The sequence below is a fragment of the Triticum aestivum genome, chromosome 3B, assembly GCF_018294505.1.
Source record: "Triticum aestivum cultivar Chinese Spring chromosome 3B, IWGSC CS RefSeq v2.1, whole genome shotgun sequence".
Taxonomy (NCBI): Eukaryota; Viridiplantae; Streptophyta; class Magnoliopsida; order Poales; family Poaceae; genus Triticum; species Triticum aestivum.
In genome coordinates, this window is record NC_057801.1 from 747,541,044 (window position 1) to 747,556,649 (window position 15,606).

Sequence of the window (15,606 nt, forward strand, 5' to 3'; positions counted from 1 at the left end):
CATGGACATCTTCGAGTTCCTCAGAGTCATCTATTCTAGCAATTTTTTTTAAAGAAATAGGTATTTTTTTACCTGCAACTTATTCTATATAAGTTGAGCTGTCAGGATGACTTGCAATGTTATATTTGTTTCACATGAAAGTCTTTGGTAGAACTTCCCTTAAGGTAAAAAGATCATCACATTCTTGCAAAATAGTTTTAAAACACAATCTAGCATTCTCTGTGTCATACTGATGATGGTTCATGCAGGGTAAATACACGTTTATGATTTTTTTCCCTGTATGTTATAAGCATCTTATTTTTGTATCTAAGGGATTTACTTATGGAAATTACTAAGGCAGCTCTTAGAATTTTCTCGGGTAACAGAAATGGCTCTTGAACCAAATGGCAACTTGAAGTCAAACTTAGCACAGTGAAAATTATCTGTGCACCCGTATGTGAACCGAATAAATAAATTTACCGGTTCCGGGAGGTACCGGTTAGGAATAGACCGTCCATCAGTTTCATCTAGATTGGTGAGACCAGCTGCGTATAAACATGCAAAGCATTTCACACCACTATACTGAGCAATACGGGCTGACGCATCTGACAACTTTCACACCGCATGCATGTAATATTTTCTCTCTCCCACATGAAGACTTGGGTTTTAATTTCAGGACCACAGTTTAAATGATTGATAATTTGTCAACCATATTTCCATTTTTGTAAAAAAAATATATTTGAATCCAGGACGATAAGACCTTTCAAACAAGACCAATATTGGATACGTTCTGACTAGTTTGAATTTTATGTATCATATTTCAATTAGTTTATTTTGACTATTTCACTCATTTCAAACGACTAATTTCATCCATTTCAATTGTAAACATGTTTCAATTATTTTCCAAAACGGATTTCAATTGAAAAATTATTTCACTCATTTTAATAAACATATTTTACTCACTCCAAACAAATTATTTCACTAATTTGAAGATACATATTTCACTCATATACAGAATATATTAGATTCACCCATAGAGAACTGATTTCACTCATAAAAAATATATAGATTTTAAAACAATATTTCACTCGTTTGAAGAAACTAATTTCAGAAAACATATTACACTCACTCAATTAAAATTCCATATTTCACTTGTTTCAAAAAAAGTGATTTCACTCATTACAAAAGATAGATTTCGCTCATCTCACTAGTTTTGAAAACACATAACACTCACAATAAGCATCGAAATAAGGAGTTCAAAAAAACTAATTTAAAAACAATTTCATCCATTTAAAAAATATCATTCAAATAAAAATTATTTTACTCATTTAGAAATTTGATTCACTCATTTGAAATACAAATTTTGCTCACTCCATTTGAAAAGACATGCTTGAATTATTTCACTCACTTTGGAAAACTGATTTCACTCATTTTTAAACAAAATTTCACTAATTTTAAAAATAGTTTGAAATAATCAGCTTCACATTTCACTAGATTCAGAAAACACATTACACCCGTTTACACAAGTTAGATTTTACTCATTTTAGAAATCACATTTCACTATATTTTATGTATTTCACACCGAAATATGTGATGTGTATGAAAAACAAATTTCACTCATCTAAAGAAAATAAGTTCACACGGTTGAGAAAACATACTTCACTCAGTAGAGAAAACATATTTCAAAATTGATTTCACTCAATGAAAAGACTAATTTCAATTATTTAAAAACATATTTCGCTTGTTTCAGAAACCTGATTTCGGTCATTTGAAATATTGAAATTAAAACATGTTTGAAATGCATCCAAATTTGGTCTTATTCTAAATCTCTTGGCTTCAGGAATTCAAATATATAAAATATTTCAAAAATAACAGTATGGTTTAAAAGATAGAAATGATTGAAAATCCTAAGGAGAAAATAAAAGGAAATGATTTGTACCACGACACCACATGCAATGTCAGGATAGACTCTCTCTCTCTCACCTGACATGGGTCCCATCGATCTAACATTGATTTGATTTAAAACAGAAATACGTGAAATTATTTACATCAATACATTGATATACACATGCATGTGGTCCCACACCTGTACACATGGCAGCAAGGCATTGGTGAGAGGCTCACCGGTAGCTCCCAGCACGGGTAAAAAACACTTTGCGGTATGTGAACAAGGATTTCTAGTTAATACTCAATAGTTCTCTGTGATTCTGTTTATAGTATTTTCTAATTGTTGCTCGCTTGGTTCAAATACTAGGTAATGATTTGAGCAAAAAAGTTTGTTCAGTTAACGTTTCACCAGTTTTTTTTTTTTGAACACAAGAAGGGCCCCGAAGGACCCAGACTTATACTAGATAAGCATGCAACATATTACAGAAAGGCCCAATAGAAAGAGAAAATTACAACCCAGGCCGGACATTTTGCAGATAGGACCCCAGACAACAAAAATGAAAAGCAATCGAGTCCTCTTCGCCGTCTTCGATCCTGGCCCGATCCCATCACCACCGGGGACGAAACCACTTGGGGTGAAGGAATGGCTACAGCACCGCCGGCAAACAACCGGAGGTAGACCATGGAAATACCAGGACAAAGAACCAGATAAACTGCCTCCCATATGGCTCGGCGGCCAGGAGGAAATACAGGAGCCGGACGTCGTCGCCAGAACTCCGAGTGGTCGCCTTTCGACCAGCAGATACAACGGCACAGTGGCAAGAACCTCCTGGTGCTCTCTGCACCAAGATCCCCAACCATTTGCTGCAAAACTTGGGCTCCAAGGACACGCAGAGAGGATAGAGCAGCCAAATCCCCTTTCTTCCTCTTCTTCCAGTCCACCTCCATGGCAGCTTGAGGAGAAGTGGGGAAGAAGGAGCTTGAGCTGCAGATCTGAGAGACCCGCGAGCTTATTGAGAGGGATTTCGCCAGATCCAGCGCCTCCTCCCTTCCTCCACCATGGAGACGAAGAAGAAGACAAGGACGGCAACCACCGGCAGCTGCTCGCAAGCACCGGCGGCAGAAACCCCAACGGCATAGCGCCAAACCACAAGACGACTTGAACTAAACCAGTATATACAAGCATCTCCCGGGTGCCTCTCCCTAGCCATCGTCGATCGGCATCGCCGACGGACGAGGCTCGAGATCGGGCCGGGGTGCCTAGAGCGACTCTCAAGGGGGCGGGTACGTTTCACCAGTTGGTGTGTTCTGAGGATGTCGACCATCTTATTTCTTCCCTCATGTAGATGTAGGTAGCATTATCCTCCCTCTATTCCCAATTTTATTCACATACGCAGAAGACCGCCACTGCTCGGTTAAATCACAGTATATATGCCTAACGGCTGGGACCTGATACTTAGGCCTGTTCTTTCTGCCACTGCTTTCAGTGAGCTTTACCGACTCCTTGAGATCCTGTAAAACGTGCAGCCGTGTGAAGGATGTGACTCGCAGATCAGTTCGGCCGACGGTAAGGTGGCAAGCACCAGTGATTTCCACATGCTGCTCACTTGCAGTTGCAGGAGCATTTTTCCCGAAGCAGCTGAGTCCATATGGCACCCATTCATACCTCCCAATTGTAGAGTGTTCGTACGGATTGTTATCAGATGGAGGTTAAACAGAAAGGAGAATTGACAAAAGGGGGTGGACTGGTGGAGTGAAGATCCAGGGTGCGATATGTGCGCCGCTGCCGAGTCCATAGAACACATTATCCTCCACTGTCGGCTGGCACAACAGCGGCTGTGGAGGTATCTGAATCTACAGCAACAGGCCGCAAGTGCCACCTCCATTCTCTGCCTTGTACAAAGTCCAGACCATAAAAGGAACAGCACATTGGTAACCGGCCTGTTGCCTTGGCTGCCTGTGCTGTCGAGGTGCCGCAACGACAGGATCTTCAACTCAAAGAATACTTTGGTCAGCCTCCTCCAGACGAAGATCGGTCACTAGATCATGTTGTGGAGGTGTTGTGCTCGAGAGCCACAGGGCGCCAATGCACTCCTTTTCCAGGCAAACAGGCTTGACGCTACGTAAGCATTACTGTAGTTTGGAAGGTCTTTTCTTCGGTTTTTCTTTTTGTTTGTTTTTCCTTTCTCCTTTCCGCATCTTTCTGTTTTTTCTGTACCCCAGACCCTTGGCATGTAAACCTTGGCTCTTTGAGCCTTTTAGATTTCTTTTTTGATGGAGCTCTTTTAAAAGAATGTATATGTGCCCCTTGTTTCATCAGAAATAAAAGAGTTAATAGGAGCTGAACAGAATGTACATTCAGTATCCAAGGAAGTACTACTAGACTACTAGTACAATAGATTAACTATCATCTGTACGAGTTCATGAATATGAGGTGATATTCATGTGAATGCCATGATTTTTCATGCGGGATTCACAGGTTGGTTTATCTTTGTACTTGTCCTGTTTAAACAACCAAACGTGTTCCCTGATTTTATTTCTCATTCCCTTGTAAATGACCTTTTGATCATCTGAGAAATAAAATCTTGATGCTTTTTAAATTTTTTTTTTGGCTCTTTCACATTTGTTGCAGCGATTCCTCTGAACAAAACAGCTTTACACATTCAGTCATCTCTTCATTGTGAACAAATATATAATACTAGAACGTTCCAATCATACAGAGCTGATATATCACTGAATTCAGTTTGATTCAGTAAATAGCACACACATATTACATTACATTTTTTTTCTCGAATACGTACGAGTGTGCGTATCATATATTGATAGAAGAAAAGGGGAAGAGCCCCGTCCACATTATTTACATGACGCGTACACAACGCGATCCACCGTGCTAGCTACCGGTGGATTACTCACCATACACCCACCCCGCTACCTCTACATCTACTGGAAGGATGTTAAGATCCTCGTGCAGCAGGCCTGCCTGCTTCCATATTTCGCTCTCAGCTTGTATTCTTCGTAACACATGCCGCACCTCCGGCGCCTTACCATCAAACACGATCGAGTTACGATGTTTCCATAGCTCCCAGAGGACAAGTATCTGAATGGCGTGCGCCGTCTTTGTGTATCTCCCAAATCGTGCCACCCGAATGCTCCATGCCCGTAGGTCTTCTCCTTGCACCGGCGCCAAACCATCCATGCCCATGATGAGGCCTACCTTTGCCGAGACTTCACGCGCGAAGACACAGCTGGTCAGGAGGTGGTTGATAGTTTCCTCCTCCTGGTCGCAAAACGGGCAAGTGTCCTGGTGCGGAAGCCCTCGCCATGAAAACCTGTCCGAAGTCCACACTCTGCCCATAAGCGCGAGCCACACGAAGAAGCGGCACCGTAAGGGGGCCTTCGATGCCCAGATGAAGCCAGCTGTGGGCGAAAGATGCTATGTGGCAAACCTAGCTGCATATGCCGATCGGACCGAGAACTGGCCATTCTTCTCCCATGACCATACAAGCTGATCCGTCCGATGTGTCTCCAAGTTCACGCCTTCCACCTGCGCCCAAAGTTGCTTGAATTGGCCAAGCTCGTCCTCATTCAAGTTTGGTCCAACATCTCTTGCCCATGATGCGTGGAGCATTGCCTCTTCCACTGTCCTTGTGCATCCCCCCCTCTTGGGTACTTTGGCATATATCCCTGGGGCCAACTCCTGAAGCCGGTAGCCATTGCACCACCTGTCTACCCAAAAAGGGCCGTCTTGCCATCTCTTAGCTCCACTCTTGCCGCAGCCTAGAACAGAGCTCTGGCTTCATCTAGAATGTTAAACTTGAACTCCGCCCATGGCCTGGTAGCATCTGCGCGCTGAAGCCACAACCACTTCGCTTGGAGCGCAATGTTCATCCACTTGAGGTTGGTCACTCCCAGTCCGCCTGCCCATCTAGGTCGGCAGACCATGTCCCATGCTACCGCACACTTCCCTCCACACCTGCATCCTCTTTCCCACACCATAGGAAGCTTCTGCAGATTTTCACTAGTGCCTTGATCGTTTTTGTGGGCAGGCCCATGGCAAGCATGGCATGTACCGGTATGGCCGACAGTACCGACTGGACTAGGATCATCCTGCTGCTCTTGGGCAGTGAGGCCGCCTTCCAAAACGGCAGCCACGTTGCAATTTGTTCAACCAGGTCCTGGAACTGTGCGACACCTTGCTTGCAGAGAGAGAGGCAAGCCTAGGTACCGGCAAGGAAAAGTGGCGAGCGTACATCCCAGCAACTCAGACAGCAGCTGCATTTCCTCTTGAGTGCATCTAATCGGCAGCGCAGAACTCTTTTGCCTGTTAACTATGAGGTCAGAGGCATGTCCAAACAAGTCCAGAATCGCCGAGCAGGTCAGTATGTCTTTTTCTTTGGGCTTCAGAAAGATCATCACATCATCTGCATACATCGAGATCCGATGCTTCAAACCAGTCCGTGCTAGAGGGGCCAACAGATCCCTCGCAGTCGCTTGTGCAAAGAGGCTCTGAAGCGGTTCCATGCATAATATGAACAACATGGGCAAAAGTGGGATTCCTTGTTTTAGCCCCTGACAATTGAAGATTGTTTCTCCGGGAGTACCATTGACCGAGATCTTTGTTGATGAGGTCGCGAGCAAACCACATATCCATGAAATCCACTTTGTACCAAAACCCATGTGCGTTAAAACCTCGAGCAAGAACGGCCACTGAACTGAATCAAATGCCTTGGAGATGTCTAGTTTGACGAGCACCGTAGGGTCCTTTAGAGCGTGCAATCTGTGTGCCGTCCCCTGCACTAACATGAAGTTGTCATGCAGGGATCTGCCGCACACGAATGCGCTTTGATGATTGCCCACCAGCAGCGGGAGATCTTCTGCCAATCGGGCAGCAAGTATCTTGTCAAAGATCTTCACTGCACCATGATTTAGGCTGACTGGCCTGTAGTCCTTGATGTCCACCACTCCCACTTTCTTCAGCAAAGGGAGACCGTAGCTTTGTTGATTGCTTGCATACCCGTCATGTTGCCCGCATGGAATTCTCCAAGTGCTCTCATGAAATCATCTTTGATGATCGACCAACAAGTTGCATAGAACCGGCCTGTGAACCCGTCTGGCCCTGGTGCCTTGTCCAGGGGCATTGCCTTGATGACCCTCTCCACCTCCTGTGCGCAAAAGGGCGCATCCAAATGCGTTAAGTCTTCGACGACAATTCCAACACCTCCAAGTTGATGGTGCTGCGCCTCTCCGCGGCTGATCCCAGCAGTTTCCCATAATATGCGTCCACTGCAGCCGCAATGTTGTCCTGCCCTGTGTATACATGTCCATCCGAGGCGAGGGACAAGATAAGGTTTTTCCACTAGCGATGCCTGGCGTGCCGTTGGAAATAAGCCGTGTTGGCCTCCCCTTCCTTCAGTTGTAAGATTCTTGATATCTGACGGGCAATCGATCTCAGCAGCGAGCACAATCCCATCAACTTTCTCTTAAGGATCTTGCGTAGCTCGAATTCTGCATCCGATAGTGCTCTGTTGTCCATTGCCGTATCGAGCCTGGCAATCACTTCCAAAGCGATTGCGATTTGCAGCCGCACGTTTCCAATCCACCTATCACTCCACCATTGCAAGGCTTTGGCAGTGGCCCACAACTTCTTGTCTAGAACAACATAGGCATTCCCTTAAGCACCGACCGAGTTCCAAGCCACCTCTACTGTCTCAAAAAATTCCTCCGCCTTGGGCCAAAACTGCTCAAAACGGAACCGTCTCCCATACGCGAAATCTGCCTTGAGATCCAAGAGTAGGGACCAATGATCAGAGATTGCCGATCCCAAGGCCGTGAGCAAGGCAGCCGGGTGTAGATCATCCCATCAGTTGGTGGTGAAGACGTGGTCTATTTTCTCCATAGTTGGCCTTCTCCTCTCATTCGACCAAGTGTAGCTATGCCCAGTTAGGCACATCTCCTTAAGTTCCAACATGTTCGTTTTCCTTCGAAACTTAGCCAGCATGCGCCTATTCCACCGCATCATTGTTTTTGTCATGTGGGTTGACGAGCAGGTTGAAATCACCCGCAATGATCCATGGACCAACATGCAGCTCTCTGATGTCGACAAGTTCTTGCATGAACATTTCCTTGTCCACATCCGATTGGGGGCCGTACACACCCGTAATCCACCAAGGGCTCCCATTCGGCTGGGATACGAGGGCTGTTACCGTGTTGGTGGTGTAATGTGGGTTCGAGAGTTTGACAACCGTTTCATCCCATGCGATCAGGATTCCTCCCCGAGTCCCCGCAGCCGGTAAGTAGAAGAAATTCTCAAATTTATTCCCAAGATAGTGCCGTAGAATGTCAAGTGTCATCACCTCCATTTTTGTCTCCTGGAAGCATACAATGGCAGGATCAGCCGCCACGACCACCTGGTAGATCGTACTCCGTCTAGTAGGCGAGTTGAGACCACGCACATTCCACATGAGAAGTTTGTATGGTTGTGTATCCATGTCGCATTCCTACCTCCACTTGCACCTCCCCCTGCTACTGGGCCTTTCCTGCCATCCCCTCTTCCTATAGCGGGTCAATCGGTGCCTCCCACCCGAACAAGGCAAGAATCGTGGCCACATGTCCATCCGTGAGTGGTTTTGAGGACAATCCCACAGATGCCTGCAGTGCCTCATCTGTAATCACTTACGCCTTGTTCGCTAGGCAAAGCTTGCGTATGAGAATCTGCTGCTGCTTGGACCCCACCGACCGTCGGCCCAGTCCCTTGGCCAGCCGCACGCTGCGGCGCAGGCTGGAGATAGGCAGACGCTTATGGCTTGGCATCCTTGTAGATGCAGGCGGCACACGGTCGTTGGGCCTAGCGAGGATAGGGTCCAGCGCCTTTTGCACCTGAGCGCAGAACTGATCTACCAATTGTCGCGCATCCTCTCCCGCGGGCTTGGGTGTAGGCGTGCATGTAACCTCATCCTCCTGTTCACACAGCTGCCCAGCCTCCTCCGAGTCCGCCGATAAAGTGACCCGAAACATGGTCACATCCGTCCTGCATGGCACAACATGCGCAGCCAGTTGTATGGTGCCACACGCCCCACAGGTATCCACCTCCAAGAGTGCCAGATCAGAATCACCTCGGGATCCGTCCCAAGCATCTATAGGAGTAAGATGTCGTGTTGGTGGTGTAATGACATCATCTTCCTCCAACATCTAGCTTGTTCCCGTCTTGCGTGCTCATCTTGCTTGTTCCGATAGACGCTTGTGATGATGGGTAATTGGGTGTCTATAAGAGTATATAAACTGGCACACAAATAGGCTTGGGATCCAGGCTGGACTCTGCCTCACGACGCGTACGAAACAAGCAATTGGCATTGACAACCAAACCGATTTCTAGCGGGACTCGGACTCACGACGCGTACGAAAACAAGCAATTTGCATTTTCGATAACCAAATCGATTTTGAGCCGGAGAGCAAACTAGCTAAAATTTTGGCATATATAGCAGTGAAAAATCCCAGCAAAAAATATATGGTAATGCTACCTAGCTAACATTCGCTGCGACAGGGATGGCAAACGAACACCATTTCATGGCAGTTTTAGTTGCAAAGAAAATTTAAACGACGAAAGTTTTTAAACAAAAAATGCCTTCTCTAAAGAAACTGTCATGTCGCTATGAACAAACTGCCACCCCCTCGAAACTAAAAAAGCCCACCTAAAACATCCGCGTGCGCCACCCTCCCTGGCAATTGTTCGTCAGTTATGAGTGTCAAAAATATATAGCAATGTTTTTTGCAAAAGAAGATATAGCAATGAAATGAATAGTGCAATAACTTGCTAATAGCGTATTTAAGTGCAGAACTATTATGATGCAGCGCGCTACTTTTCACTAATATATAGCCCCCCACATCGAGAACGTGCAGTTTCCGCTCCTAAGCGGTTCAGAAGCGATATAATTAGAAGGCGATGGTTCTGCCCCCCTTTCTCCATCGGCAAGGCTGTGGGTCCCTGGCTCCTCCGTCCACCGATCCGGCGATGGATGGGGGAACACACCAGCGATTCCGCTCCAGCTAGTTGTAAGAGCATCTCCAACAGGCACCGAATGCGTGGCGCGCTAAATTCTGGTTTACGGCGCGTTCTTCGTCAGGTTTGGCGCGGCGCGCAGCACTGGCTCCAACGGCCGCGCTAAAATGCAGCGCGCGCGTAGCTCCAGCAGACGCGCTAAAATGCAGCGCGCGCTCTCGCATAAACATTTTTTAATAACTTTGCATAGATAAAAAACGATACATAATTCATAGCATAGATAAAAAAGGATACAAAGATATTTTACATAGTTCCAAAGCATAGATAGATAGAACTATGGTGCAACTAGATAGAAAAAACTACGGTGCAACTGAGAAAAACTACGGTGACTCCCAGCCGTCATCATCATCACCATCATCATCCTTGGTGGTGTTGTCCGAGGTATCGAGCGACATTTCATCCCAACACAGATCGTTGGGGGAGAAGATCGATTGTCCGCCGTTCTCGACGATATCGCATTGCGATAAGGCCAGTGCCCTGCGCCGACGCCTGTCAACACGCTCCGCGCGGCGCCTTGCCGTCCTCTCTGCCCAGAAGGCGTTCTCGGCGGTGACGTCCTCCGGGTGGCACCGGCGCCACTCCACCATGTCTCGCTCGTCCTCCTTGGCGATGAGGAGGCGGCGCTACTGCCGAACGTGGTCTGCACTGGCCTGGTCGGTGACGAGACGAGGCGGAGGGGCGACGCGCTGTGCCTGCTCGCGCATGAAGACGTCCCGGAAGTTCATCTGCGACGGGGGCCTCTCCAAGCGCCACGCCGCCACGTCGTACGCGCAGGCTGCCTCGTGCACAGTCCGGAACGAGCCGAGGCCGAGCCGGACGTCGTCGGACCGGATCTCGGCGGAGTACTAGCCGTTGGGGCGCTTGCGGACGCCGCGGTAGCCTGAAGAACCCTGACGGCGCGGCGGCATGGTGGCGCGATGGTGGCGGGGAAAGCGGCGAGGTGGCGAGGATAAGGGCGCATGGAAGTGTGGTTGAGCGCGTGACAAGCGCCGGATTTTATAGGCGCGCGCGAAGCGGCGCGCCAAATCTACCGCGCCAGCTGCCGCTTTCTCCCCTGCGCGTGCAAACGCTTCCCACGTGTGGTATTTTGCCGCCACCCCTAGAGCGCGCGAAACCGGGACACGCACGCTAAAAAACAATTTTAGCGTGTGCGCGTCTTTTGGCGCGCCTATTGAAGATGCTCTAAGGGTTAGCTGAGTTTGTCTCACGGGCATTATTTATGTGGGGAGGGCGGCGCCGCATCTTTGGAATTAATTGCCTCTGCTCTCCTTCCACATCGACAATGCTCCAACCAGCGGGGTCCAGGAGCATGTGCCCATATCTTCTTGGCAGTCCTCAAATCTTGCGAGGGTATGTGCTGTTAAGTGTGGCAAATTTTCGTGTTTTGAACCTTTTTGCATACAATTTCAGGATCTGACCCCCCTCCGATTTTTTTCCGGGATTTGACCCTTTTGCCTACCGCTAGGGGATGTGGCGGTAGGATTGCACAACCTACCGCCAAGGACCCTGGCGGTAGGCATCTGGACGGCGACTGACGGCCGTTTGCCGTGGCTGACGTGCAAAAGGGGCCTACCGCCAGGGTCCGTGGTGGTAGGGTACTCAAGCCTACCGTCAGCACCTCTGGTGGTAGGGTCCTGTGTGGTGGATATGGTGGGGAGGGACTGGATATTTCCTCCCCCTCCTCAACCACTCATTCAGGCCACACACTACTCACCTCTCCACCGAGCTCAAGTCTCCCCCCTCTCTCTTTAAAGCACTAGAGCCTCTCAAATCTCTCTCATTTGTTTGAGATTTCTCCGGTGGATTCTTACCATTTTCATCACCCAAGGTAGCTTTCTCATTTCCCCTTATTTTGATTGGTTGATATCTTTGTTTAGCTTGCATTTGCTCATTTGGTTGCAACCCTAGCTCATGTGGTCAAATCAATTCATATGATCCATTTAGGGTTATGTTTATGATTTCCTTATGTATGATGTGCTTAATTGCTTGTATAATAGTTTGTGTACCTAGATCTAGTGCTAGTATTAGTGTACATAATTAGGGTTGGGTTAGGCTTAAGAAAGCAATTAAACCTAAGTTTACTTTAATAGCAACTTCTCGAAATGTAGGATGACACTGTTCGTTTTCTTTGAAGCTTCTGCTGAGGCGGCGGCGAACCGTGAACGCGAATTGATTGAGGAAAAGATGAACTTGTGGGTGAAAGCCATTTATGCGTTCAATGCGGAGTGTAGGGCCTTTTTACATTATTATTTCAATAATGACCGTTTAGAAAATTTTATCAAAAAAAAGGAGAGGCAGATGGAGAAGCTCAAGACGGCGGAAAAAATTGTAGGCGTGATCTTGCAATGCAAATTGCATTGTGTGTGACAAGGGGAGAATATGCTAAAATACACATGGGAAATCATGGTCAGGTCATTGATTGGTTAGTTCGCCAACCATTCTCGTCGGACGAGAAGCGGGCTTCTCGTTGGGCATGGGTCAAAGAAAGAAATGATGTTATTTGTTGCAACCCGGGACCGTATGCCACATAGAATTGCATGAGGCTATGTAATCTTTGTCATTTGGACTGTAATGACATGTACCCTTTGCTTGGTCGTCATTTGAACTACTATGACTTGTACCCTTAACATTTGAACTCATTAAGAACTTGGTGTTGTATGTCATATCAAGTAACCAAGTGTTGTACTTCATTGAATTTATTTTGTGGTTTGTTGTATGTCATCTTAAACCCGTATATTCATGTAGGATGGACATTCGATCCATGACTATGAACATAGCGTGTGAGAAGCTCATGTCGGAGCGACACCGTTGCTTGAAGAGGGAATGTGAAGCATGGTTGAAGAGTTATGATGAGGCAAATGCGGCCATGAAGGATTTCAACAAGTATCACTTTATCGAGGAACCTTCTGATGCTAAGGAGAAAAAAGCTTTTCGAAAGATTGTGAAGGGAAAAAGGAAGATGCTTGATGAGCTGCAAGACCGGGAATATGCTTGCAGACACACTTTGGCAGTTGAGATTGCGTTCACTACTAGCAAAGAAGAATTCCGTGAGATGGACTTGAGGAAACCCGGCCAGGTCATAGGATGGGCAATCAAACAAGGCGTGTTATAGAATCCCGCCCGCCGTGCTGCATGGGCCTGGTTCCGTGAAGTGAATGGTGTGTTGGGTCATTGGGCAGGATCCACCGACTTTCAACTGAAGCGTAATCAAGCGCGTGACAAACAAATTGAACGTCTGATAAGTATGAGAAATATGTTACCTGTTTAGAAAATGTGTCGTTGAGCTTGAGCTTCTAGTTTGAACCGATGTCATCTGAACCTGGCCATGTTTTAATTAGTTTGAACATGTGTTATTCGTGGATGTGATGAACTATGTTGAGTTGAGTTATGTATGAGTTTGTGAGATGATCATTCTAATATTTGATAGAAGTGGGTTATTGTTCTAACATTCGACAGAACGGGGGTAGGAAAGAGGGAGGAGAGGATTCACACCCTACTGCCACAGCCTCCGGCGGTAGGGTGCAGGACCCTATCGCTAGTTCCTATGGCGGTAGGGGGTGTAAACCTTCTGTGACGGTAAAACGAAGGGCCTTGGCGGTAAGGGGGACCCTACTGCCATAGGCTGTGGCGGTAGGTTCCCCCTTACCGCCAAGGCCCTTTGTTTTACCGTCATAGAACAGAGCTTTACTGAATCTTTGTCTCTTTCAGCAAGCCAATCATGTACTTTGATTTGTGTTAGTGGCATAGCAAACACACAAGAATCAACATGGGAAGGCTCCCATATATGAGAAAAAACAACTATTCCACCGTAAGTAGGAAGGGTATGAATATTCAGAGCCTTTTCTTTCACTGCTCCTAGATACTAGTGAAATCTATGACTCGCGATATGAACAGAGCAGCACCTCGCCAGATCATAGCCCACAACGATCTGCACCAAGCCCTAGCCAGCACCGTCGTGTAGAGGGATACATCGTGGGGGAGAGATAGAGGGAAGTCATGTGGAGGAGAGCTCGCCTGGTACAGAAAGAGAGATCCACGGATAAGGTACAGAAGGAACAGGAAAAGGGAAAGAGCCTCGACATGTTTGGGCAGGACTATTCATGAACTGAATGACTCTACGAGGTTGAAGATGTAAATATACCCGCAGCCCATGTTAAGATGCATCTCGTTCATCTATTCTCCATCCGGCGGCCCATAATGTACTGGTGCATCCGGTGCACCAGTTGAGCCATTGCACGGGATACACTCTCCACCCATGGTAGCCATGCGTCCTCCTGTATGTGAACCCCACACAAACATTGGATTGGTATCTCATTGCCCGCTTCCTCCACCGGGGCGGCATTTAGTGAAAACTTTGGGAAGAAGGACAAAATTGACCTTGGATTAGATGAAAGCTAAATCGAATCCTGAACTTGTGATCCCTGGAATCAGCACACCGAACTTTTTGATCCCGGTCTATTTTAAACCTTGAGGGCGTTTAGCTGGTATTCGCTGATGTGGCAAGTCAAATCCTAGGATCGTTGATCGACTGGCTAGACATTAGGACAAATTGGGCCGGCCCATTATCACAGTCGCTCGCGTTCTTTGTTTTTATTTCTTTTTCCTTATCTTTTTTTCTTTTTGTTTCTTTTTTCTTTCTTTGCTTTTCATTTTCATAATGAAAATAATCCTGTTAATATTTTCATAATGCAAATAAACAGTTTCTAAACTACACAAAGCCACATGTCTTCTATAACTAGCGACAAAAATTACTAGGCGACAAAAAATTACGGTAACAAGAGTGCTTGACAAGACTCGAACTCGGAATAGCCACTCACCCTAAAGGCTGCTCATGATGATAATCAACATGACATCAATAAGAACAGATATGATATTTCATATATGTAATCATTTTTTTAAATGAAACATTTCTTGAAAAAAATGTGAACACTTTTGAAATTCTGAATAACTTTTTAAAGCAAAAATCTAAGAAATTTCAAAAATACTTTTAGAAAATGTGGCACAATTTTTGAAAACTCAAACATTTTTTGAAACATGTGAACAACGTTTGGAATTCTGAAAATCCTTCTACAAATGTGAACAATTTTGAAATCACGAATAGATTTAAAAAATATAAACAGAAGTTGAAAATTCCAAACACATTTTGAAAAACAAGAAACATTTCTCAATTTGTGACCAAAATAGAAAATAGGCACATTTTTTAACTTATGAACAATTTTTGAAATGCTCAAACATTTTATATAATTCTGGAGCATTTTTTAATTTATTACCAAATTTTTTAAAACTTGTTTTTTGAAAGTTTGTGCAAAGTTTGTTCAGGATTAAAAAATGGTTCCCTTTTTTAGAAAATGTTCATGTTTCAAAAAGTGTTCGCATTTTAAAGACCGATTGTGTTTAAAAAAAATCTTTTATTGAAAAGTATTAAAGTAATTGGAATTTCAAAAAGTCCACGCACTTTAGAAAATGTTTGCGGATTTCAAAAATTGTTTACGTTTTCAAAATTTGTTTGGTCTTAGAAAATGTTTTCAGATTCCACCGCTGCGGTCTTTGATTAAGTATGTTCGGGTTTATAGTTATAGCACTAACAACCATGTACTCAGTTGGTCTGCAAGAGGAGATCAGCAGTGCCAAGTCAAAAGTTTGATACCTCGGAGTTTCATTTTTTTATATATTTTTAGAGGAAA